Source organism: Macaca thibetana, chromosome 18 (assembly GCF_024542745.1).
Source record: "Macaca thibetana thibetana isolate TM-01 chromosome 18, ASM2454274v1, whole genome shotgun sequence".
NCBI lineage: Eukaryota > Metazoa > Chordata > Mammalia > Primates > Cercopithecidae > Macaca > Macaca thibetana.
In genome coordinates this window covers 58,063,268-58,088,174 of record NC_065595.1, presented here as the reverse complement: position 1 = coordinate 58,088,174, position 24,907 = coordinate 58,063,268, and the positions used below count along the sequence as shown (strand labels likewise).

At 43.0% G+C, this 24,907-nt stretch overlaps 1 long non-coding RNA gene across 1 annotated transcript in view; it reads right to left on the bottom strand.

Moving 5' to 3' along the window:
* Window positions 1-6,737: 6,737 nt before the first annotated feature.
* LOC126941452 (uncharacterized) overlaps window positions 6,738-24,907 on the bottom strand; it is a 391,778-nt gene continuing 373,608 nt past the window's right edge. Inside the window, exon 10 of the long non-coding RNA XR_007721308.1 lies at window positions 6,738-6,914. This is a non-coding gene — a long non-coding RNA (uncharacterized LOC126941452). The remainder of the gene's footprint in view (window positions 6,915-24,907) is intronic.

Genomic DNA, 24,907 nt, shown 5'->3' with positions numbered 1-24,907 from the left:
ACCTCAAACTCTCCACAACTGTAAGAGCTGGAGGCACATGAAACCAGGCTGAATCTGTAAAAATGGAATAGGTGCGTTCTAAAAGTTCGTTTATAAAAGAAACCTCCCAAGCGAGTTTGACTTCTTGTTCTTTATCTCTTTGTCCTTCATGGGGCTGCTGGAAAAAAATGAGTCAAAGTTTTCCATTCAAGTTGCTTTTCAGGTAGTTGTCAGTATCCTCATAGAACAGATAAAAAAAGACTTTACAAGTTGTTTGTTTGTTTGTTTTAAAGTAACTTTTCCCAAATCTTGCAGCTAGCAAGTGTCAGTGTTGGGATTCACATATCTGAACTTAAGGCCTGCAGAGACAGGCTGCTGGAAGTTCTGCTTTTCATAAAGACCTGAGGAGCGTGCACAAAACGACAATGGAGGAACATGAGTCAAGCCCTGTAGCAGGACCTAGACTCTGAGGTGAGAGCCACCCCCGAAGCTCCGGGCAGGGCAGCGCTCAGGAGAAGCACTTCTTCTGATGGGAGAAACCTGAATGGGACATTTGCAGGAAGGGGTGCTGGTGGATACTACATGCAGGGACACACTTGAGTTGCCTTCTGAGTCAACCCCATTGGCAGCTTGGGCCAAGTCTCTCTGAAGAGGAAGACTGTGATACCTGAATTTGTGAGTCCACAGAGTGCTTACTTGGAGGCTTTGTGAGAAACAGATTGGGAATATCTTTGTAAAAGAATCGGGCCAGGCACGGTGGTTCACGCCTGTAATCTCAGCATTTTGGGAGGCTGAGGCGGGCAGATCACTTGAGGTCAGGAGTTTGAGACTAGTCTGGCCAACATGGTGAAATGCCGTTTCTACCAAAAAATACAAAAATTAGCCAGACATGGTTGCTCATGCCTGTAATCCCAGCCACTCAGGAGGCTGGGGAAGGAGAATCACTTGAACCCAGGAGACAGAGGTTGCAGTGAGCCGAGATCTTGCCACTGCACTCCAGCCTGGGCGACAGAGCGAGACTCCATCTTAAAAAATAAAAAAAAAAAAAAGAGTTGGTTGCTGGTGGGAGAGGGTTCCTTCTTGCTCTCAGCACAGTGGCTGACCAAGACAAGTAATGTCGACCATGTTGGTGACCAGGTGAGCACTGGGGATGCCGGGAGGGGTGACATCACGAGGACAGTCTACGGGAAGACACTGCCTGAGCACGCCGGCTCCCCATTGACACACGGCCTTAGAGACAATTACTGCGCACACCACGCCTTTGCAGTTGAAGGAGGAAAGAGTAACACAAGGTATTTTGATTGCACATGGAATATTTTCTCTCTTCTTCATCTCATTCTTTTGCTCAGAACAATGCCTATGTTTGATTCAAAGGTTTAGAAACCTTTAGTTTTTCTCATTCACCCCTTAGAAATGTGACCATTGTTTCCCTCTTGCTACGACCCCACCGCCTCGAGAGAAGGCTGCGTGACGCCGCGGGCACAAGCAGGGGCTTTGCCAGCAGGCAGGAGTGGGTCTGATGTCTGGCCCTGACTTTTACCACCCCTGTGACTTCAGAAAGCCGTTCAGGGCCATGTGTGGTGGCTCACACCTGTAATCCCAGCACTTTGGAAGGCTGAGGTGCATGGATCATTTGAGATCAGGAGTTTGAGACCAGCCTGGCCAACATGGTGAAACCCTGTCTCTACTAAAATACAAAAAATTAGGTGGGTGTGGTGACACACACTTGTAATCTCAGGTACTCAGGAGGCTAAGGTGGGAGGATCGCTGGAGTCCAGGAGGCAGAGGTTGCAGTGAGCCAAAATCGGCCATTGCACTCCAGCCTGGGCAACAGAGGGAGACCATGTCCAAAAAAAAAAAAAAAAAAAAAAAAGCCATTCAGCAATGAGGCCCTCATTGTTAGACAAGAATAATGAATGAGGTGTCATCAAGTTGTTGAAAAGACTACAGGCAGTAAGCCTCTCGGGTGCTTCATGAGTACCTACTACTGCATGGTAGCCATTGTTTTAATAAATAGGGAAGTGTTTCTATTAAAAACAGAACTTGGCCAGGGGCAGTGGCTCACACTTGTAATCCCAGCACTTTGGGAGGCCAAGGTGGGTAGATTGCTTGAGCCCAGGAGTTTGAGACCAGCCTGGATAACACAGTGAGACCCTGTCTCTACAAAAAATTTAAAAAATTAACTGGGCATGGTGATACATAGCTGTAGTCCTGGCTACTCAGGAGGCTGAGACGAGAGGATAACTTGCGGCCAGGAGGTTGAGGCTGCAGTGAGCGGTGATTGCACCATTGCACTCTGGCCTGGGTGACACAGGAGACTTTGTCTCAAAAACAGCAACAACAACAAAACAGGACTTGAGTCTTCAACCAGTCTCAGGGAACTGCAACTTTTCTGTGTAAAGAATGCCTAATTGTGTAAGAATTATCATAATTGCCCATCCTCTTCCTCTCTCTCCACATCAAAGCATCCGAGATTTCTGCTTCACCCCCAATAAGACCCCTCTGTCAGGTTCTCTCAAAATCTTCTTTCTTCAAATTTGAATTTCACATCATTATTTACTACTCCACCCTTTTCTAACATCTGCTAATTCTTCCTTACAATTCCCTTACCTTTGCAGTGTAGTTTTTTTTCCCCCTGGGGAAATTCACATTCTCCTGTTAATAATTCATAAACGTTGCCAGACACAGATGAATGAAACAATTTCCCATTCATGTCCTGCTTTCCAGGGATGCTGTGAGAATTAGTTAGATGACATCTGCAATTCACAGCCTGCTCTAAGAGAAATATGATATATTCACCTCACATTTAACAGAACATTCTCTTAATGCAAGACAAATAACTGCTGCCATACGCCTGTTTCAAACGGGCCCAACCCCTGCCTCTGGGGACCTCTTATAAACCCCGTCACCTGTAGTGGCTTAACTCTTCTTTAGGTGTGTACAATTCCACTGAACAGGAGTGAATTTCTGATTAGCAATATTGTCAAATGAGTAGTATTCTTTCCTCCAAATGTGAATCTAGCAGGGTGCCCAGGCACTTACTCAAATGTCCCTGTCTCACTATTTCTACTCTACCCACCTCCTCCCCGCATTTCATGACAGGTGGAGATTTCCTCTCCTGTGGACAAAGAGACCGGTTCCACGGTGCACCCTGGCGCATCCTTGAACTTTTCCAGCTGCTGCAGTATTTTCTTAGGCCTGATCACCACTTTCTGTTTTTATGGAATTTCAACCTTCGTATCAAACTCATGCCACAAAAATAGAATTTAGCTGTAATAAGAAACTAGGGGCCCGGTGCGGGCTCACGCCTTTTAATCCCAACACTGGGAGGCCTAAGTGGGAAGATCACGAGGTCAGGGATTCAAGACCAGCCTGATCAACATGGTGAAACCCCATCTCTACTAAAAATACAAAAATTAGGTGGGCATGGTGGCGGGCCTGTAATCCCAGCTACTTGGGAGGCTGAGGCAGGAGAATCACTTGACCCCGGGAGGCGGGGGTTGCAGTGAGCCCTGATCACGCCAGACTGGGTGACAGAATGAGACTCTGTCTCAAATAAATAAATAAATCAGAAACTAGGTATCAGTGGCAATTATTCCTACCTGTGAAGACTTAAAATATAAATTTGATATTTGGATGAGACTGACCTTTACCATAGTATTAATAACAATTGTTCATAGAAAATGGCATAACATTGACCACAGTTTACAATTAGATAGTACGCGATTTTTTTTTTTACCTGTCTGCTCTCTTGCGTGCTCTTGTACCTATAACTCCGGGCTGAGAGGAAACACCTTCCAGAAACAGGCAGTGCCCAGACAGAGAAGCACAGGTCCACAAGGGCAGCCAAAGCCATCTTCTTGTTTGAAAGATGCCCTTTTCTTCCAACTGAAATAAAAGACATAATTAGTTGAAGCAAGGCTGTGGGCAGGAATGCATCACCGGCTCAAAGGGCAGGTTTTGATGCCAGCCCCATACACAAAGCCAGGCAGAGACAAAAAGACACACAAAGCTTCCAGATACACAAAGCTTCCCTTCCAGGAAAATGGCATTTTGTTGTCAGCCCCTACCTATTACGTCCGTTAATCTCTTTCCTTCTTTTTTCTGCTCTTTTACCCTCTTTCCTGATATGGCAAGTGTTGCCATTCTTTCTTTTTTCTCTTCTCTTCTTTTTTTTTTTTTTTTTTGAGACAGAGTCTGCAATGACGGGATCTCGGCTCATTGCAGCCTCAACCTCTCCAAGTGCAAGTGATCCTCCCACCTCAGCAACCCCCGCCCCCACACCGAGTAGCTGGGGCTACAGGCATGCGTCACCACGCCTGACTAACTTCTGTATTTTTTGTAGAGATGGGGTTTCCCCATGTTTCCCAGGCTGGTCTCGAACTCCTGAGCTCAAGCAATCTGCCTTCCTCGGCCTCCCAAAGTGCTGGGATTACAGGCGTGGACCACCAGGCCGGCCATCTTTTTTTCTCTTGTGTCAGTCTTGTTCTTTGATGGAAAAGATGAGAGGGACGGGAGAGGCCGTGAATGACAGCCTCATTTGGTGCATTCTCACAGGTCACAGTTCAGGCAACTCTAGGAAGTGAAATATTCTGAGAACCCTTCCCAAGGAGATATGCTTTATTTTGTTTTCCCCTATAAGCCTCCTTGACTTATTTGCTGTCAGGAAATTTGAACTCTTGATATTATAAATATGAGGAAAATTTTCTGTTTTGTTTTATTTTGTTTGTTTTTATTCTGGGCCCACTACACAATCTCTTAGCAGGTCATTGTGTTTTCATAAGGAAAACCGAAGCCTTTGTCTGGCGATCCTTCTCTCTGTTCCCGTGCAAGAAGGAGGGGCTAGGAGGAGCTTTCTGGCCCCAGCAGGAGGTGTGGCAGGCCGAGCAACAAGTCACTATGGCGGACACAGGACGACTGCAGAGAGGCTGTCAGTGGAGCTATCTGGGCAAGCCCTGAAGGAATTCCAAAAGGACCCTTTGTCTCCAAAACATTTTAAGGTGTTGATTTTGTTTCCTTCAAAGCATGACAGTGTGGGCAAGCTTTCCTCAATAAAGCCCTCAGAGCAGGCGGGAGGAATCCAGTTCTCTTGACGAGATTAGAAATGTGATTGTCAAGACTGTAGGGCGGGAAGAGGGGCTTTTTCAAGCTACAAGTTGGCCAGAGTCACGCCCTTGAGGAGAAATGCCACTGATGGGAATATGTTACATACACGATGGTGAGGAGGTAAAAAAGAAGTGTTGGGAACCATTAGAATCTGCAGAGTGTGTGTGTGTGTGTGTGTGTGTGTGTGTGTGTGTGTGTGTGTGTCTGTGTCTGTGTGTGTTTGGCCCATGAGAAAGATTATTCCCAGCCCTTAGACTTTCCTAAAGTATGAACAACGTTAAGAGATCCAACTTTTGATTTGGATTTGAGATTTTTGATTTAATGTGACATATTAATGAAAGCAATGTGTGGTATTTCACATCACAGTTTTCTACAAGAGTACTACAAGATTCAGTCCCAGATAAGTCAGGAGGATACCCAGGAAGCTGAAAGAAAAAGGGATCAAAAATCAAAATGGGGGAGAAACAAAAGGATACTACTCCCAAATAAGTTATTTAAGTTTGTGAGACAAACAATACTATTTGGGGGAAGTATTAAAAGCCCTGCAAAGGCCTACACTCTATGAAGGCAAAATGGCTGCCTTCACTCTGCCGGCCTTCATGGCACTGGAAGAAAATCCAGCATGAGTGGAAGTTTCTGGAACCCCTCATGGAGCTGGGGGTAGTGGGAGTGTGCCGGGTCCATGGGCACTGGGTCACTGACCACACTTCTATCCTGGTGCCTAACTGTCAAGCTATTTTATGGCGTAGTGGCATTGGATACACATTTGGGCATAGCCAAGTTGTATCTGTCATGAATATTCATTCAAGTGAATTGAGAAACATTCCATAGATTGAGATTTACACTTTAGTGAGGATCGATAATATTGGTTTGATTTTAAAAGAATGCATTCTCTTATTTAAATTTTTTCTATGTGGTTTCTAAAAGGTCAAGTATGTTTTTTATAAAGGTGAGAATATATTCCTAGGCAAAATGAAAAAAAGTTGGAGTATAAATATGAAATCCTTAAAATCTAAGTACATGGATTATAAGATTCCATAGAAAATTTAAAAGGGGGGACTACTTTTTATTAGATGCTTGCTATATGCCAGATCAAGTGCTTTACTAATATTGTTGATGAATGAATGAATGAATGAATGAATGATCCTACATATTTACTAATATTTCTATTTTACCAGTGAGGAAACTGAGGCTGTCAGAGGTTGTAAGAAGTCACCCCATCTGATAGATATCAGAAATAGAACTCAAACTCAAATATTTCTGACTCTGATTTATGTAATGTAGGAGAGGTTTAGAACAGAGTGCTGGAAAGAATCACATTTAATCAATCCCCCCACACTGTCTTGGGCCAGTTGATGAAGACAGCTTTTATTTTTCTCCTTGGAGTCCCTAACTTCCCCCGCTGAGTGCCAATCTCCTCATTCATTTTCTCACGTTACTCATCTCTTTTATCCACTCAATTCTGGTTGAAATTAGTGGAATCTTCATGCTGAAGAGCTTCTAATGACATAGAGAACTGGGAATACTAACCCAATGTTCTGATCTTTTTTAAAAGCCCAGACAGAAAATAATATTGGCCCCAGCGGTCAAAACCCAGACAACTCTAGTTTTGATGGGATAGCGCCCAAAAAGTTCAGATGCTTCCCTGAACTCATCCAAACCTTGGGCGGTCTCCTGCTTTTCCGGAGGGAACATGCTTGGTGAATGATGCACCAAGTTGAAACACATGGAGAATGCCCTCCGTGGGGACTCTTGGGTCTTGTGTGAGGTTAAGTCCCAATTGCACATCAAGCTGCCGTGGTATTTCTCCTCTGCAAGCAGGCTTTGTCCTGTTGAAAATGGAATCTCAATCACACAGAAAGCACTGGAAGTTACATTAGTGAAGTCATCAACCATGTATGCACGGTCTTCGTTTTACGCATCTACCTTGCATCAGATGTTAGCCTACACACGTCACCTGTGTTATTTCATTTACTCTTTGCAACAAAACTGCCAGGTAGTTGTTATCTTTACTTAACAAATGAGGAAACCAAGGCCTGGGTTGATCAAGTAACTCAAAGTCACATGACTTGAAGATGGCAGTCGGGATTTAAGCCAACTCTGTTCATCTTCAAAAAGTGTGTATCTAATCACGCCACAGTGTCTCCTGACCAGCCCAGAAAGACACCAGCAAATACTACATCTGGGAATGAATTTGTACCCTAGCTTTATTTCCAATGGATGACATCCTCTCTTGGTTACTTCTGAAAGCAGGGATAGAAGCAGCGGAGCTGGCAAGCACCCCTGGGTCACATGTAGCAAACATGGGTGACGTGGCCAGGCTGCTGGACAGAGGTTATTGGTTCGGGCCAAGTGATGGTAGTTAATAAGCTCCAAGGAAAAGTAAACCCTCAGCTGACTGGAACCTCTGAGAAGCCCATCAGAAAAAAAATTTGACAAGATAGACTAGGATTAAAATTCATGGATGGCTTTAGAACTCAGAAATAAATCAGGAAGAAAAAAATCTATGCGCAAGCCAATTCCATAAATACTAGAACCTCATAGAATCATTAAAAGTCCCCATAACTTGGGCCTGAGTGAAACTGTGGTCCCTTCACTGTAGTAATTTAAACTCGACTGTTTATTTTGGCTTCTGCCTTCTCAATGACTTGTTCTAATCGAAATGCTTTGATGAGATGCACAAAAGGAATAAAAATATGATTGAAAAGCCAGAGAGTAATATCTTGGTTTAAAACAACTGTGAACACAAACTTTAATCTTTGGCATTGCCATAAGGGCTATCTTAGACTAACTAGGGCAAACACTTTTAGGATCTTATTTGGAAAAACATTTTTGGTTTTAGAGTGGGTGTCCATGTATCATAACACAACACTTTTTAGAACATAATTTTTTTTTTTTTTAAAAAGCCTCTTATTCTGCCTACAATCCATGTGCTTTTGACATCATGAGTTCCATTTCTTGAAGGCTTCTATAAAAATCCATGGCTTAGAGAAGGTAAAGGCAACATTATGCTGAGTTCAAACAATATTTGTGGGACTTGGGTTCCACTTTTTCTATAAGAGAGCCAATGTGTTTTTCTCCTGTTTTACATGAAGCACCCTCGTGGATCTGCATGTCTTTAGTCATCTTGGTGGAGTACTTACCTGAATTAGATATTATCTTCTTGAAGTCAATAGGAATAATAAATAATAAATGTTAATATTTATTAAAATGTTACCATAAGTCAGCTATTCTCAAGCAGAACTGGATTCAAAGCCTGGCCAAGCTACTTGACCATCTGTGAGGCCATGGACAAGTTCCTTATCTCTCAAATCATGAATTTTCTTATCTACAAATTGGTGGTAGTAATGCATTGGTTTGTGCAAAGGATTAAATGAGTTAATATATGTTGTATTAGTTTGCCACGGCTGCCATAACAAAGTACCACAGACTGGGTGGCTTAAAAAACAAAGTTCCCTTTTCTCATGGTTCTGGAGGCTGGAACCTGAGATCAAAGTGTTGGCAGATTGGTTTCTTCTGAGGCCTCTCTCGTTGGCTTGTAGACGACCGCCTTCTCCTGTGTCTTCTCATGGTCTCCTCTCTGTGCGTATGTGTGTCCTAATCTTCTCTTCATATAGGGAAACCAAGCATATTTGGATTCAGACCCACTCATATGACTTCATTTTACCTTAATTATCTTTAAAAACCCTATCTCCAAATAAAGTCACATTCTGAGGTACTAGGCACTAAGACTTCAACATAATGAATTTTGGGAAGGGACACAACATATGACTTTTGGGAATTCACCCCATAGCCTGTAAGAAATGCCTAGAACATGATATACTTTTACAAAATGCTGAGTCTCTTCTCCCCTCCACTTCCAAGGTTTGGTGTCAATAAGACATGAAGCATGTACACAGGCTCTTTGACTTTTTCAGGTTCCTTGACAAAGGTACTAAATTGCAGGATAATCCCACTGAAATGGGATGTCCATTGTTGCTCACACAAGGGCCAGCAGTTTAAAAATGGAGGCAAACTCAGCCGGGCATGGTGGCTCATGGCTCCCAGCACTTTGGGAGGCTGAGGTGGGCGGATCACTGGTCAGGAGATCAAGACCATCCTGGCTATAGTGAAACCCTGTCTCTACTAAAAATACAAAAACTTAGCCGGGCGTGGTGGCGGGTACCTGTAGTCCCAACTACTTGGGAGGCTTAGGCAGGAGAATGGCGTGAACCTGGGAGATGGAGCTTGCAGTGAGCTGAGATCACGCCACCGCACTGGGCAACAGAGTGAGGCTCTGTCTCAAAAAAAAAAAAAAAAAAAAAAAAATGGAGGCACACTCATCTTCACTTTACATCTCAAAAAGCGTAAGTCATAGTACAAAGAGGAGCTTTTTAACTCTGGACCTCTCAGACTTCATTGATTTTTCTCTTGTTCAAAGGCAAGCAAAGGAAGTATCGAGCCATACACTCAACAATGACGACAACTACAATGACGTGATAAGGGTGATCATAGCATCTATCATTTACTGAGGACATCCACAGTCCTTTTTGCCTTTTAAAGGAAAGTTCTTTAAGTGCATTCTCCCATTTGATCTATCATAACAACTCTACAAATGGTAGCTGTGAGTGCTTTAAAATAAGCTGAAGATTTTTTTTTTAGAAAAAAAAAAACACGTTGGGAATTTCTACATGTAAGAAAGGATAAAATCAGTGTTGATTTCATGAGAGGACTCACCAACCCACATTATTATTGTCACTCTAAATGCAGTTTTGCTGACATAAATACTATCTAGGTACCCTAGAGGCTGCTGACATCCACATTTGGAATTGTAGCATCTTCTGGAACAGAGACTCCTTGGTAGGTGTCAATTGACCTAGCGAGCTGGGAGGGGGCCTGCTTATAAGTCCTTCTCTACCTAGCACACCGCTCTGCATACCGTGAAGATATAATAAGAATTTATAGAGTAAATGCTGCACCTTCCCCTCCAGACTCTGAGTTCCCTTCTCCCTTTAGGGTCATCACAGCCAGCAGCTCCGATGGACTCATAGATCAAACCCCTCCTATGCCAATCAAAGAACTCCCAAGAACACACTGTTGAAGATGACAGGGCCCACCACTGGGCCCTTGATAATTTACTCTCAAATGCTTGCGGATTTTGAGCAAGAATCTTAGTCACGTGAACATATCTGTAAAACAGTTGTTGGGAAGGCAGAGAGACCACATGTTGAAATTCTAAAGTTTTTACTTAATGACACTTCTTCTTCCCAAGAGGGACTGATGTGGCAGCTTCTGCCGATAATAATGGAAACGCACATTTTGAGATGTTGCAAGTCACGGAGACGCCCAGGCCATGGTGCTGCCTGTTGGAGGCTGCTTTGGTGTTTCTGTCTGAAGGGGCTGGCTGCCTTTTTCTCATTCAGCTCAATGCAAACACCCATCAAGAAGGGTCAAGTGGGCATTGCTTTCAGAGTCTCCTTCAGGCTTGGACAAAGGCTTTGGAGACAGAGAGGCATGCAGGGGTGCACACAGAGAGCTGCCCTCTGGCACTTCATTCTCTGGACATGCTCAGGCCTGTGGGCAGGGCCTTGAGTTTGTGGCCTGCCATCAACTCCATTGAGCAGCGGCCTTGGCTGGGTCGTACACAGCATTTTTTTCTGTCTGAAGGATGACCCGGTTAGCAAAGGACAAATACTAGCACTCCCAAAAAATAATTAAGTCTTTGGACCCTTTTCTGCAAACACAAATCTGTGTGAGGTTTTCTGGAGCAAATGCTGTAGGCTACATTCCAAAGGCCAAGAAGAAAAATACCATGCTGGTCAGTCACCCATGCTGTCTCCATAAATAGCACCATGCATTTCTGAAGTAATGAGTGGTGTTAGGCAATCCTCTTTATGGTACCAGTGGGACAGTGGCTTTAAGGGCCATGGATATGACAAAGATAACAAGGGATGGACAGAGGGCGAAGTCAATCAGATCACAGTATGTTAGTCAAGTCACTTAATTATGCTGGAACTCCATTATTCTCTGTTTTAAAGTTAGGCTGGCTCAGTGTGGTGGCTCACACCTGTAATCCTGGCACTTTAGGAGGCTGAGGCAGGAGGATCTCTTGAGTCCAGGAGTTCGAAACCAGTCTGGACAACAAAGTGAGACCTTGCCTCTACAAAAAATTTATTTTAAATAGCTGAGTGTGGTGGTGTGCACCTGTGGTCCCAGTTACTTGTGAGGCTAATGTGGGAGGATCGCTTGAGCCCAGGAAGTTGAGGTTGCAGTGAGCCGTGATTGTGCAACTGCAACCCAGGCTGGGTGATACAGTGAGACCCTATCTCAACAAATAAAAAGGTTCAACTGATAACTCTGTTCCATAAGGTTATCCACTTAACCAGAGCCCATTTATCAAGAGCCCGCCATGTGCAGAGTCCTGCGTAAAGGCTGGTGGTGATATTGAATCGTGTAGTGAAGACACAGCCAAGCTGCTGCCTCATCAAAGGCTGTCCTTAAATGTTGGGTGACTGTGGGAAGTGGTTGGGGAAAGAGGACACATTAGGCCTGGGTTCTTTTAAAATGTGGATATTTGTTCAGGTTCCTTAAATAGTTATTGAAAATATTAAAAATTACTTTCCTCCACAGGAATAATGATTGAGCACCAGAAACAGACAACCGAGGTCCTGGGAATAGAGGATAAACCAGGAAAAGCAAGCTCCATTCTGGCTTGGGGGACCTTGACTGAGCTTTGACAAATGTGCACAGACTCCCAAGAGGATCCAAGCCTTCAAATCCAGGTTCAAACAGGTAAGGAGTGGAGGGGCAAGGTGCCAGTTAAGTTGGGGGAAAGGCGATGAAAGGGGCAGATTAATATATTACAAGGAAAACTATAGGAGAATTCCTGGGAACAAACTAGCAGACATGTTTATCCTGCAAGAAGCCTGGGTGATTTGAGCAGTTGGCTGGAGGGAGGGGGAAAAGGAGTTAGCATTAATCATGCTCCCAAATTCAACTCCAGCATCTAACAAAATAGACAATAACTGGTTTCGCCACTCCTGTTTCTCACATCCCCTGGGGTCAAGGCCTGGCTGGAATTCAAACAGGATTTCAGATCAGGCCTGAAAAGCTGTGTGCAGTTAAGTTCATTCTGGAAGGCACGCTTGATATAGAAATGGATTTTTCTTGGTCTAATTTTGAAAAGATCTGAACTTAGTGAGAGTAACTGGGTGCTTTAAATAATCTCCTACTCTTTTTTTTCTTAAGAGGAGCGTTCTATGGCAGAGACTGGCCAATAGCACTGACCACACCTACTTCAAGTCCCAGTTTGGAACATAGATTTTTTGTGTTTTTAATGGAAAAACTGAAGTCTTTGTAAACTACCATTTACCCTTCATTTCCCTCCTCCTCGTGTTGTGTGATTTCTTTTGGCATCATAGTGCTCCCCTAAAGGGTCCACCAAGGTGAACTTGGCTAGGCAGTGCTTCAAAACACCCCATCGGTAGAGATTAAGGATGACAGGTCAAATCCAGCATCACTCTTGGGCTGCCTGGCATGCACCTAGGAAATCAGGCACACCCATGCTGAAATAAGGAATCGACTCTGCTCACAAAGAGTCATCTATGCATTTCTTCTTTCGATGATATATGTAGTAGGGGTCAAGGGTTGGGACCAAGTTTGGAGAGAGCAGGAGAGAAGGGCTGGAGGAGTGGATGAGATGGCAGACAGGGGAAGTAAACTAAAGGTAAACCAGAACATCCCATGACACCAGTTGTGCGGAGGAGACTCACCAATGCTGAAGTTTCTGCCGTGCTTAAGACGCCTGTTCAGGATGAGCCCAGTTTTAGCCTAGGAGAAATAAATCAACTATAGGGTAAAAGGTTTAATGAGTAAAAAGTATCATTCCAAAAATGTGATGCAGTCCACATCCAAAGTTGCTAGGTCAAATAACATGAGGAACTAATGCAGAAAAAGAAAGCAGCTGCCTGGGAGTGGCGGTGCAGGTCCTCACACCACATCCTTGCACCATGTCCTCCCAACCTCCTACCACTGGGGTCCTGTCCAGCCAGCAGGCAATGGGAGGGAAACCCAGGCCTTGCAATTCCTTAATTTTGGAGAAAGTGAGGTGGGGAGTTTCTGACTTGTATATCCTTTAATTAAAGGGAATCTGACCTCTTCTATGATGATAATAATAATAAAATGTCTCAGAAGAGAATGGGGGTGTGCAAGAGAGTTATGCATTATCCAAGATCTGCACAAGACAGCAGGGCTTGGAACAGTAAAATCTTGTTTGCTCATGCGGCTCGAGTAACCTAAGGGGGAAAAAACCCAGAACGTTATTGATTAGATGCCAATTCACATAGCTCTCTTTGTCTGCTTTTTATTATCAGTATTTCTTTAAAAGGTTAATAGATCCTGGTCCTGACAAGCATGAAGCCAGGAGGTGGGCTCTTATCCAGTGTTTTCATTCTTCAGCCCTCAAGAGACAATGATTAGATTTTAATATTGAATGCACAAACCACACTCACTGTGTGAACTTTCTGAGAGAGCTCCCCACCTAAAGACAGAAAAAGTGAAGAAGTTTTATTGGAAGGATTGTCAAAGGCGGGGGCGGGGAACACTTTGGGTCTCTTTGGGCCAGTTGATTAGGGATGAGTTGATTTTCTTATGAACACTCTAAATCTACTCTCCCTGGGGGCAGGGAAACCTGAGAAGCTTGGATTTCAATGATTTAATTCCCGTTCTAAGAATAGCCAAACCTGGGGTGGAGAGAAGGGAATGAAGTCAACCACTGAAAGAACATTTGCAAATTGAGCAAAGCCCTGTGAATCTTAGGTAATAGCTGGGAGCCGAGTTTCTTTCTTCCACATTTAATAAACTACAAAAGAACTCAGCAAAACATGCCAACCAACGGATGCTCTCCACAGGTTATGTGATCTAAAGCTGAAATACAAGAAGCCAAACACAATTAAAATGTCCTTCCATTGGTAGGTTCATGGTGATGCTTTGCAGAGGCATCACCTAACCTACCAAGCTTTGGACGCGCTTTATTCATTACAACACTGTCAACATTAAGTTGCCATGACTTCCTATCCCAATTCATGAATTGCATCTACATACACCATATAATCAGCCTCACCAGTGTACTGAATGTGGACAGGTCTTCCTTATGCTGGGATTAGTTAGTTAGTCTCTGGGTGTACCCTTGAGGTTTAGCGATCCACTTCACTCCCCAGCACAGTGAATCCAAAAAGTACAAGACCCTTTCTCCAAGGAGGAGATGCAAATTCATAGGTAGCCTAAAGCCTAACCTCAGGTTAGCCCCTGAGATCGACCCAGTTCCTTCTTACAGCAGGATCTCCTTGTGATGGCTTGGCAGGATTGACTGGACTAGTGCTTCCTTCCAATGTTTGATTGGTTAAATAAAGATACCTTTTAAGGTTTATATAATAGCATTCAGAACATAGCCTTCAGGGTAACTGGTGAGTAGAAATGGCAACATGTATGAGTCTGAATATTAAAAAGGAAATACGCAAATCAGTGTTCTATTTCAAGGGCACATTTGATGTTGCATATCAATATCATTTTACATTTGAGGGCGAGCCCACCCTATGTTCCCTGTGAGCTGTGAGCAAGAGATAATGATCACACCCAATCCCAGCAGAGGCTACAGGTGAGGGGGAGGAGAAAAATCACAGAAACCGGTCTTTTCCATTCTGTTAGGAATAAGATGACATGAACAGCTTTTCCTGCCACAGTATCTCACCAACAGATTAGTTTTTAAAGAGAGGTTAAATCTGTTTGAACCTTGGCAAATTTGTTACTGTAACCGTAGCATAATTGTACGTGAAAACCAAATATTATTGTCCTTTATTATTCTGCTTTGTCTCCCATGTTTTTCCCATAGCTCTTAAAACAAAAGTGCTCAGCCAGGTTCTCACCCTTTGTCACTGAATGGAATGCATAGTTTTGAAGGCTGATAGACAGCTTAAAAAGGCAGCCTAATTTATATGTGATTTGAATAGTTGGCACCGTCATGCCAACTACTGGCACTCTATATTCACAAGGCAACATCATTTTTCCTAAGGCCCTTCCTAGGCTCTGTTTTCTAGGGCGAGTTGTCTCTCCATGGTGTCTGCTGCCTTCTCATACTCTTGGCTGACTTATATTCATTCCCTAGACACCCAGGAACACACTCCCAGAGCAGCCAGATTCAGAGCTAGTGTGTCCTTCATAGATAGGCAGTAAAACATTCCAATGTAGTTCCTCTCAGAGGGCTAGAATCGTTCGAGTTCTCTCCTGCTAGTTTGTCAAAAAAACTCCTGGGTGGACGTTTAACACCAGCAACAGTGCCAAAAATGGAATAGTTTCTTGTAGGAATTATATATGCTTATTCTTAAGGCCATGTACGTAGACCCAATGAAGGCCTACTATCTTCTTTTTGGACATCACTACTAGATGGTGTGTGTGTGTATGTGTGTGAGTGTGAGTGTGTATGTGATAGAGAGAGAGAAACAAAGAGAGAAAACACAGGAAAGCCAGATCCTGTCTTGTCGAATGGACAGTTTTTCAAAAGGAGCAGTGAGAATTTTCGGGGATTCACCGGTCGGTCTCTTCCAGTGTTTATCATCTCACATTACTCTCAGAAGTGACTTGTTAAGAGTAACTCATCTAAGAACAGAAGTCAGTTATACCGAGAAAAATAGTCTAGACCTTGATGCCTTTTGTTTGTAATTTCCTTGTGCATTTTGCTTCCCCCAGAGTAGATAAACCAGGGGTGTTCACTAACTGGAGTCAGAAACCTCTCAACTCAAAATGTCTGGGAAGTCCTGTGTTCTGTTAGTTCCAATATACACGCATCAGCCATAAGGGATGTCTAAATAGTGCAAGACAATAAAATCCCTTCATGTTTTCTGTTTTAGGGAAATCCTGCATGGTTGCACTAGGGTCATAAAAAATTACTAATGTGTTTTCTCATGGCGCCGGGCCATCACATGGGCCCTGTGCAGTGGTATTGTATGCGGCCTGTAATCACAAACAAATGTATTCCACAAGCAGATGAGCTGTTATATGAGAAAGTGTGAGAGGTTAGAGCTTGAGCCTTTGTGTCAGCTACGAAGCAGGTCCCGCCGCAGTGGAAGACCCCTGAGGCCATGCAAATGAAAATGGCAGTGCCTGCGGGGGTGGGGGTGGAGGAGGACGCCAAGAGGGATGAGGTCACTGCAATAAACATCCAGCTTCCCTCTGAATGGGAATTTAGAAAAGCCTTCAACTATGGCACTACGTGGACTAGGAAAGGAGGTAGAATTTGTGGGTCAGGTGGGGCGAGAAGTGGAAATACCCGTAAAGAGGAGACAAGTGACATCAGTGGGTGTCCCAGAAGGAGGGGTAGCTGAATAGGGAGCCAGCAGGCCTGGAGGCAGCCTCTATCAGTGATGGAGATGGGCTGTCTGCTTCTGCCAACACTCCTGTGACATGTCTAGCGTGAGGGGACACACAAGGGAGGCAAGTTGTCAGTATGACACCCAGGTTTGCCATCACTGCAGGTCTGGCTTGGAAGGACATTTATAATACTTTCTGGGGCCAAGCATCATTCTGTCCAGGCAAAAAGAAATTCTCATTAAAAAGTTGATGTATTTTGTCTTTGCCCCGAAAAAGGAATGTTCAATGTTCAAGCTATAAACAGTGACATTTCTTTATGTGAGTTCCTGTAAAAAAAAAAAAAAAAAAAAAAAAGGAATGCATTTCAGAATTCTTAGAAGTGGAAAATTACTCCATACAAGCAATATGGCCAAATCCAAAATGCATTTACACAGAAGCAGCGTTGTGGAGTAGAAATGCACAGATTAAAAACCTTCGCTCTCCTGCTCCCGGACTGATTCTGAGCAAGTTACTTATGGTTCCCGAACCCCAGCTTCCTTATCGGGAGACAAGGGTAGTAATATCTGCCTTAAGGATTGTTGTAAAAATAAATCTCACATTGTAATCGCTACCCTTATGCCAACAACTTTTAGGTATTTTTCTCTCTGCTCACATTTCTCTCCTGAGCTCTGGATTCATAGACTGTCTCCCAGGATCCTCAGGCTCTTCCACATCAAATGTCCAAAACCAAAATCATCATCTTTGCTTCCTCCAGCCTCACAGATCTGTTTTCTACTCAGCTAAGGTGCCACATGTATCGCCAGAAAACTTAGGCATCTCCCTAATTTCTTCCTCTCCAACACCACTCTCATCTCAAATAAATCACCAAATCCTTTTGATTGCAACTCTTTCAAACTTCCTAGCTGTCTGCATCCCTAGATCAGGTGCCATCATTTCCTCCTAGATCATTGCAGGAGTCTCTCTGCCTCTCACCTTGGCTTCTCCTCCCGGCCTATTCTCCACACTCCCTCCAGAGAGATCTTTGGCAAGAGCCAGTTGGCTTGGTCCTCTCCCTGGCTTAAGTGGCTTCCCAGTGCCCTCAGGGTATTTCTTACCCTGGTTTGCCAAGCTCTTGTCAGTTCCTTTCTTACCACTCTACCTGCTATCTTTAGTCTCCACAGCTGCTGGCACTTTAGTTCCCTTTAGCCAAGTCAGACCTTCTTGACTTTCTCTTATCTTCGGTTCTTTGCAGAGGTTGTTCTCTCTGCCTGAAATTGGCTTTTTTCCTGCTGTCTCCTCTCCCCTTATCTGACTAATTGCTACTCATGCTTCAGGTCCAAATTTAGATATCACCCCCCCCAGAGCCTTTGCTCCCACAAGGCTGGATAGGTGTCCCTCCTATGTGCTGCCACGATACCTTGTACCCTCCCTAGCATAGGCACATGGATGTCATCATACTGGGCTTGCCCATGGACCTGCCAGTCTCTTCCAATCGAGAGCACGCTCTTTGAGGACAAGGGTTGGCAGCAGTGTATCTTCAGTGACATGTGCCAGACCACTCAATAATCATGTGGGAAGGGAGGGAGAGAGGGTAGGAGAAAGGAATAACATGACATGTTAAGCACCTAACACAGAATCAGTCACATAGCAGCAATTATTAGTCTCCACTTTATGTTAATAAGCCACACGTCTGCTTTTCTCAATCAGGCCCCATAATTAGTTTTTTATGCTCAGCAAACTGGTGAAGTCCTTTCATAGCTAGATCCGTTATATCTCTACAGTGAGCCAAGTGTCCCCATGGCAAAACTGTCTTAGATTTAGTCCTACTGACAATGAATTTAAAGTATTTAGGAAAACATTGCTAAAATGTCCTGAACACATTGGATTAGGGGACTGGAATGGGTGGTGGTGGGGTTAATGCCTTTCCTTTACCCTACTTTTCTCTTCCTCTTCTGCCTCCTCTTTCTTCTTTTTCTCTTTTAATCAGAGTCACAGAGAAATCCTGGAAGAGAGAGTCTTTAAGCCAATTTGGAAAAGTGTTTCTGCTCCTATATTCTTGGGATCTTGGAACACAGAGGCTCCATCAGTTTCAGAAGGCTCCAGATTAGAGGTTGCAACCTTAACAATTAACCCCATTCCTCTATGACATGACTGGGGAAACCGCCCTTCTTGCTCCAAACCTTGCTCATCCCCTCCCTACGAGAAGTGACGTAACTAGAAACCAGGTCTTGCCTCAACACTGTGGAGACGCCCCCAATATTTGCTGCAAGCACCATGAGTCAGGGCAGGGTGATCTTGTTCACTGCATAACCTCAGCACAGTGCCTGGACAGAAGAGCTGCTCAGAAAACACCTGGTGAACAAATACGTCAAAGGAATGTTCCTTCCTGTCCTGTAGGAACTCCTGGGTGTAGGGAAATGGTATCTCATTTCATAGTGATGGTAACGCAGCATAGTTAGAATCACCGTCTGTGTGCCTCCATTTGCCCATCTAGACTTTGAGCTCTGGGATGCAGGCATCCCTGACCCCACTTTACCAAGCCTGCTGCCTGACCCATAAAAGGTGCCCTATAAATGTGTGTTCAACTCAACAGAACCATGCTGTCCAGACTGGTGGGTAGATGCTTAGCTTTAACATGACTAGTCACCTTTCTGCCAAGGAGAATAAAGTGTTTCATGTTTGTCTAAGAAGGTCTTTATTTCTCCTTCACTTAAAAAAAAAAAAAAAGACTATCTTTTAGAGCAGTTTCAGGTTTACAGAAAAATTACCAGAGAGTACGGTTTCCTCCCTCACTTCCATTCACAGTTTTCTTTATCAACATTTTGCATTGGTATGATACATTTGTTACAATTGATAAACCAACACTGATACATTATTAAGTGCCTAGTTTACATTAGAACTCACTCTTTGTATTGTACATATTTTTGGATTTTGAGGAATGCCTAATGGCATGTATCCACCACAGTATCGTACAGAGTAGTTTCACTGCCCTAAAAAGCCTTTGTGCTTCCTTTATTCATCCCTCTCCTATTCCCTTCCCCACCCCATGGCCACCCCTTGCAATTACTGCTCTTTTTACTGGCTCTATCATTTTGCCTTTTCCAGTATGTCATATAGTTGGTATCACGTAGAAGGCAGCTTTTCAGACTGACTTATGTTACTTAGCAATGTGTATTTAAAATTCCTCCAATGTCTTTTCATGGTTTGAAACTCATTTCTTTTTTAGTACTGAATAATGTCCCCTTATGCAAATGTACCACAGTTTGTTTATTCACTTGCTTATTTAAGGACATATTGGTTGCCTCCCATTTTTGGCAACTATGAATAAAGCTGCTGTAAACATTTATGCACGGGCTTTTGTGTGGACATAGCTTTCAACTCATTGGGCTAAATACCTCGAAGCATCATCACTGGATTGTATGGTAGACTACGTTTAGCTTTATAAGAAAGTGCCAAACTGTCTTCCAAAATGATTGTACCCTTTTGTATTTCCACCAGCAATGAATGAGCATTCCTATTGCTTCACAACTTGGCAGCATTTGGAATTGTCAGTGTTTTGGATTTTTGCCACTCTATAAGTGGTACCCCATTGTTGTTTTAATTTGCAATTCCCTAAAGTGCATCTTTTCATATGCTTATTTGCCATCTGTATATCCCCTTTGGTGAAATGTCTTTTAGGTCTTTTACCCACTTTTTAGTTGAGTTGTTTGTTTTCTTACAGTTGAGTTTTAGCAGTTCTTTGTATATTTTAGCTACAAGCCCTTTATGAGATGTATGTTTTACAAATATTTTCTCTCAGTCTGTGGCTTGTCTTGTCTTTTTCATTCTCTTAATTTCCTTCACTTTTGAAGAACAGTTTATAGAACTCTAGATTGGTGGATTTTTTTCTTTCAACACATTAAATATTTCACTCTACTCTCTTATTGCTTACATGGTTTCTGATGAGAAGTCCAGTGGAATTTTTATGCTTGTTCCACTATGGGTAAGGTGTAAGGTGTTCTTATTTCTTTGGCTTCTTTCAGAATTTTCTGTTTGTCTTTGGTTTTCTCCATTTTTTTTCTTTTTCTTTTTCTTTTTCTTTTTTTTTTTTTTTTTTTTTTTTGAGATGGAGTTTCGCTGTTGTAGCCCAGGCTGGAGTGTAATGGCAGGATCTCAACTCACTGCAACCTCTGCCTCCCAGGTTCAAGCAATTCTCCTGCCTCAGCCTCCTGAGTAGCTGGGATTACAGGCACCTGCCACCACGCCCAGCTAATTTTTTTGTATTTTTAGTAGAGATGGGGTTTCACTACGTCAGCCAGGCTGCTCTCGAACTCCTGACCTAAGGTGATCCACCCACCTTAGCCTCCCAAAGTACTAGGATTATAGGCATAAGCCACTGTGCCCAGCCCTGCAATTTAAATATAATATGTCACGGTGTATACTTTTTTCTTTTCTTTTTTTTTTTTTTTTTTTTTTTTTTTTGAGACAGGGTCTCACTCTCATCACCCAGGCTAGAATTCAGAGGTGTGATCACAGCTCACTGCAGCCTCGACCTCCCAGGCTCAGGTGATTCTCCTGCCTCAGCCTCCCCAGTAGTTGGAACTACAGTCACATACCACCACATCTGGTTAATTTTTTGTATTTTTTGTAGACACAGGGTTTCAGCATGTTTCCTCTGCTGGCCTCAAACTCCTGGACTCAGGTGATCCTCCTGCCTCGGTCTCCCAAAGTGCTGGGATTACCTGCATAACCAGTGTGCTCAGCCAGCGTATACTTTTCTTATATATACCCTACCTGGTGTTCTCTAAGCTTCCTAAATCTGTGTTAGATGAGACAGGAGGCTGGGGGATCAGGAGCTATGAATATTAATTGTAGTACAAAACTGTTCGTTTTGGATCTAATTTTGTATTATCTGAGGCTGTAAGCAGAGTTGGGACCACAGGTGTTGAAAGGATAAGCCTTTCAGAGGACTTAACTTGAAGAAAGATAGAGGTGCTAGGATTGCATCAAACAGAATTCTGGAGCAAGAGTATGGCTGGATGATCTGTGGTGCTGTAACTGGCTCATGTTTGAAAGGTGAAAAGGAAGGTCTCAGACTGGTAGACAAAAATGTAAGTGAGACAGAAGGTGAATAGAAGCCTTGGATTATTCAAAAGTTGGGATAGAAAGGATGAGCCAATTAAATATAAACTCTAAGTAGCTGAAAGCTGGCCAGTGAGCTAAGTGCATCAAGGTGCTATGAGTGACCACGGGTGGAAACTGGAGTTTGTGTGTGTGACCAGTAGAAACCAGCCCATTAAAGCACATCAAGCTTGGGAATTACAGACTCACCATGGCCACTTTTCTGCCTTGGACATTTCACATGCAGAGTGAGAAGGTTATAACTGAGATTTTCACCAACAACAGGCCACACCAGACATTTACATGTGGTTGTTTAAAGTCTTTCATCATCCCAGATTAGCAACTAATATACCTAATTGACAACTTTAGTCCATCTGTAAGCCCCATTCCATGCCTACCTCTAACTTAATCTCATTATTTCCTTTGGATTAACCCAGATTTGGTGATATAATACCAGTCCAGTTTGCTCCAGGTCAAGAGCAGAAAAAAAGAAATCTCTCCAGTGATTCTATATTTTTTCAAATTATTTTTTTTTATGATTAAACTATCTTGCTTCAATCTCATTGCTTCATAGTTATCTCTGATGTACAGGGCAACTTTAAGATTTCTTCACATTTTAGTTACATAGTCTTGATCTTTAAAAATGAACTGACTATATTATGATACAGAAGCAAAATAATGGTGGGAGAACAGAATGAAATAAATGGGAAGGCACAGTCATCCCAAGGACATGATCTACAAGGGAATCAAGACAAAACAAAGCCAAGCAACACAGCTTCTTGGTCTGCTGTAAGAACAAGTGTAAGCAGAGAAGTGCCCATGGTAACAACTTCCTCACAGCCTTGGGCATGAGCTTCACTGGAGATTTGTTTCATGATGTGGCCTTGGAGTAGGACGTTCATTCAAAAACATCTAGGTGCCTGCTATGTGCCAGACATCGTTTCTGGCATTAGGAATATAGCAATGAAGAAAACGAAGTATTTCCTGTCCACAGGGAGACCACATTTTGTGGCTGTGAGGAACCGCATCCATAACCAAAATAAGTAGTATATCAAATGACGATGAGTACTCTAGGAGACAAGGATGTGGTTGTGGTGTGAAATTGGCTGGGGAAGGCTTCTCTGATGCTTGAGCAAAGACCTGGAGAAGGTATGGGGGTGAGTCACCTGGCCGCAGGGAGGAGGAGCATTGCAAGCAGAAGGAACAGTTACTATAAAATCCCCAAGTCAGGAGCATTCCTGAAATGTTGAAGAAACAGAAAGCATGAATGCAGCTGCAAAGGTATGAGAAAGAGAAGAGTAGAAGGAGATGAAATCAGAGAAGTTACAGGGGCCAGGTCATGGAAGACCTTGGAAGTCATTGTAAAGACTTTGTCTCTTACCCTGAGTGAGATAGGGACTATTGGAAAGTTTTGAGCAGAGAAGTGACATAAGTTTAAAGAATCTGTGTTATGGGTAGACTTTAGAAATACAAGGGAAGAAGCAGGGAGACAGCTATCGCAATCATCCAGGAAGGAATCATGGTGGTCTGGCCAGGGTAGAAGCAGTAGAGGTAATAAGAGGCGACACATTCCAGATATATTTCAAAGGAAGTACCAACAAAATTTCCTGATAGATGGGATGTGGTGTGTAAGAGAAAAAGAGGAATCAAAGATGACTCTAAGTGTTTTAGCTTGAACATCTGGAAACAAGAGTTGCCATTTCTTGAGGTGGATCACAAGCAGGTTTGAAGGAAGGATGAGGAGCTTGGTTTGGCCTCCAATGTTAGGAGATTGAGAAGATAAAGAAGAACGAGCAAAGGAAAACAAGAAGAACAGCCAGTGACGTAGGAGAAAACCGAAGTGAGTGTGATGACCCAGAGGCCAAGTAAAGAAAGGGCTTTAGAGGGAACAGATTGATCAAGTAAAGCAACTGTTTAGAGAATTCAACCAAGATGAGGCCTGAGACTGACCTCCGGATTTAGCAATGGAGGACACTGGTGACCCTGACAATCCCAGTGCTCTTGATCACTCAGTATAATACTTTAAGCAAGAAAAGAAAAATAAGTTCCCTAGAATCCATTTTGAGAAATTAGGAAATAGAGTCATTCTCAAAAGGTTGCCGTCTGTTAGGTAAGTCCTCTCAACAGTCATGGTGTGACGTTGGCCCCATCTCACCTCCTGGCTGAACCACTGCTCATGAATTATAGTTCCAGTTTGTGAGTGAGTTCAGGGAAAGAGTCCATGATGTAACCTTCATCGTGTAACCTTGAACCAGTGCCCAAAATGACTTAGATTTCTCACTATGAAAATAAATATAACGGTCACCACTAAACTAAAACATCAAAACTTGATAAATGCTGGCCTGAGAGAACAATGCTGGCACTGGATTTGCTGAAAAGGAAAGCCACATTCCACAACTACCTTTAAGTCTGTGGAAATGGAAATTTTTTTAATACAGAGAGAAAAACTGCCGATCCACATGCAAAGGGTGGATTAGGTGGTTTCCACATAGTTAGTGAGGTTCTGTTACCTTAGCGAAGTTCTGGTAAGAATGGCATTCCTCACCAGCATAATCATTTGCCACTCTTTGGAATTCAGGAAGTGTTTCACAGCGAGTGGATAAATGAAATGAGTCAGTGAACAGGATTCATTAGTTGCCTTTTCATAGCCTTCCCTGACTAATCTAACCACATACTAATCACTGCTTCTTGTTTCTCTGACCCTACCAATTCAACTCTAAGTTCCTTGAGCACTATATCATGAGATTTATTTCTTTGTGTTCTTTACCACACTTAGTTTAGTATTATAGTGGTTACTTAATATATACTTCTTGACTGAGCAAAAAATTTAAGAAAGAAATTGAACTGTTAAGCTAAGGATATAAATTTAATTTAAATCTTCAAGACAAACAGATAAGAGAAACAGTGCAAATAAGCCTTACAATGCTCAGATTATAATGGTTTGCAGGATTAAACCAACTGGAGCCAACATTCCTCTGATGTTTTGGTATCCAATGGTCTTATCAGTAGGTTTCCAACCATTAATCGTGAGCCATTATTTACTGTTGCCAGTCACTGGCTTCTGGTGTCCCTAGTGATACAACCTTAACCTTCCAAGGGCCCTGTGTCATTTTTGTGTGATGTTTTCATCACACAAAGGAAAGCTAGCTGTTTTCTTGGTTGCACTACTTTGTGGTGTCCCAGTGAGATGATGGGACTATGTAGCTCTCTATACATGAACTAACTCCATATGCAGTCCCACGGGGGATCTTTGCTTGCTTTCTCTCTTCCTTTTTCTTCCAACAAAAAAAAGTAAGTTTTTGTCATTGCTTACATCAGTAACAAAAAACAAATACACGAACTTTGAAAGGATTGAGGACAGTCAACCCTAGTCAAAGATTGTCTAGCTCATGTTATTTAT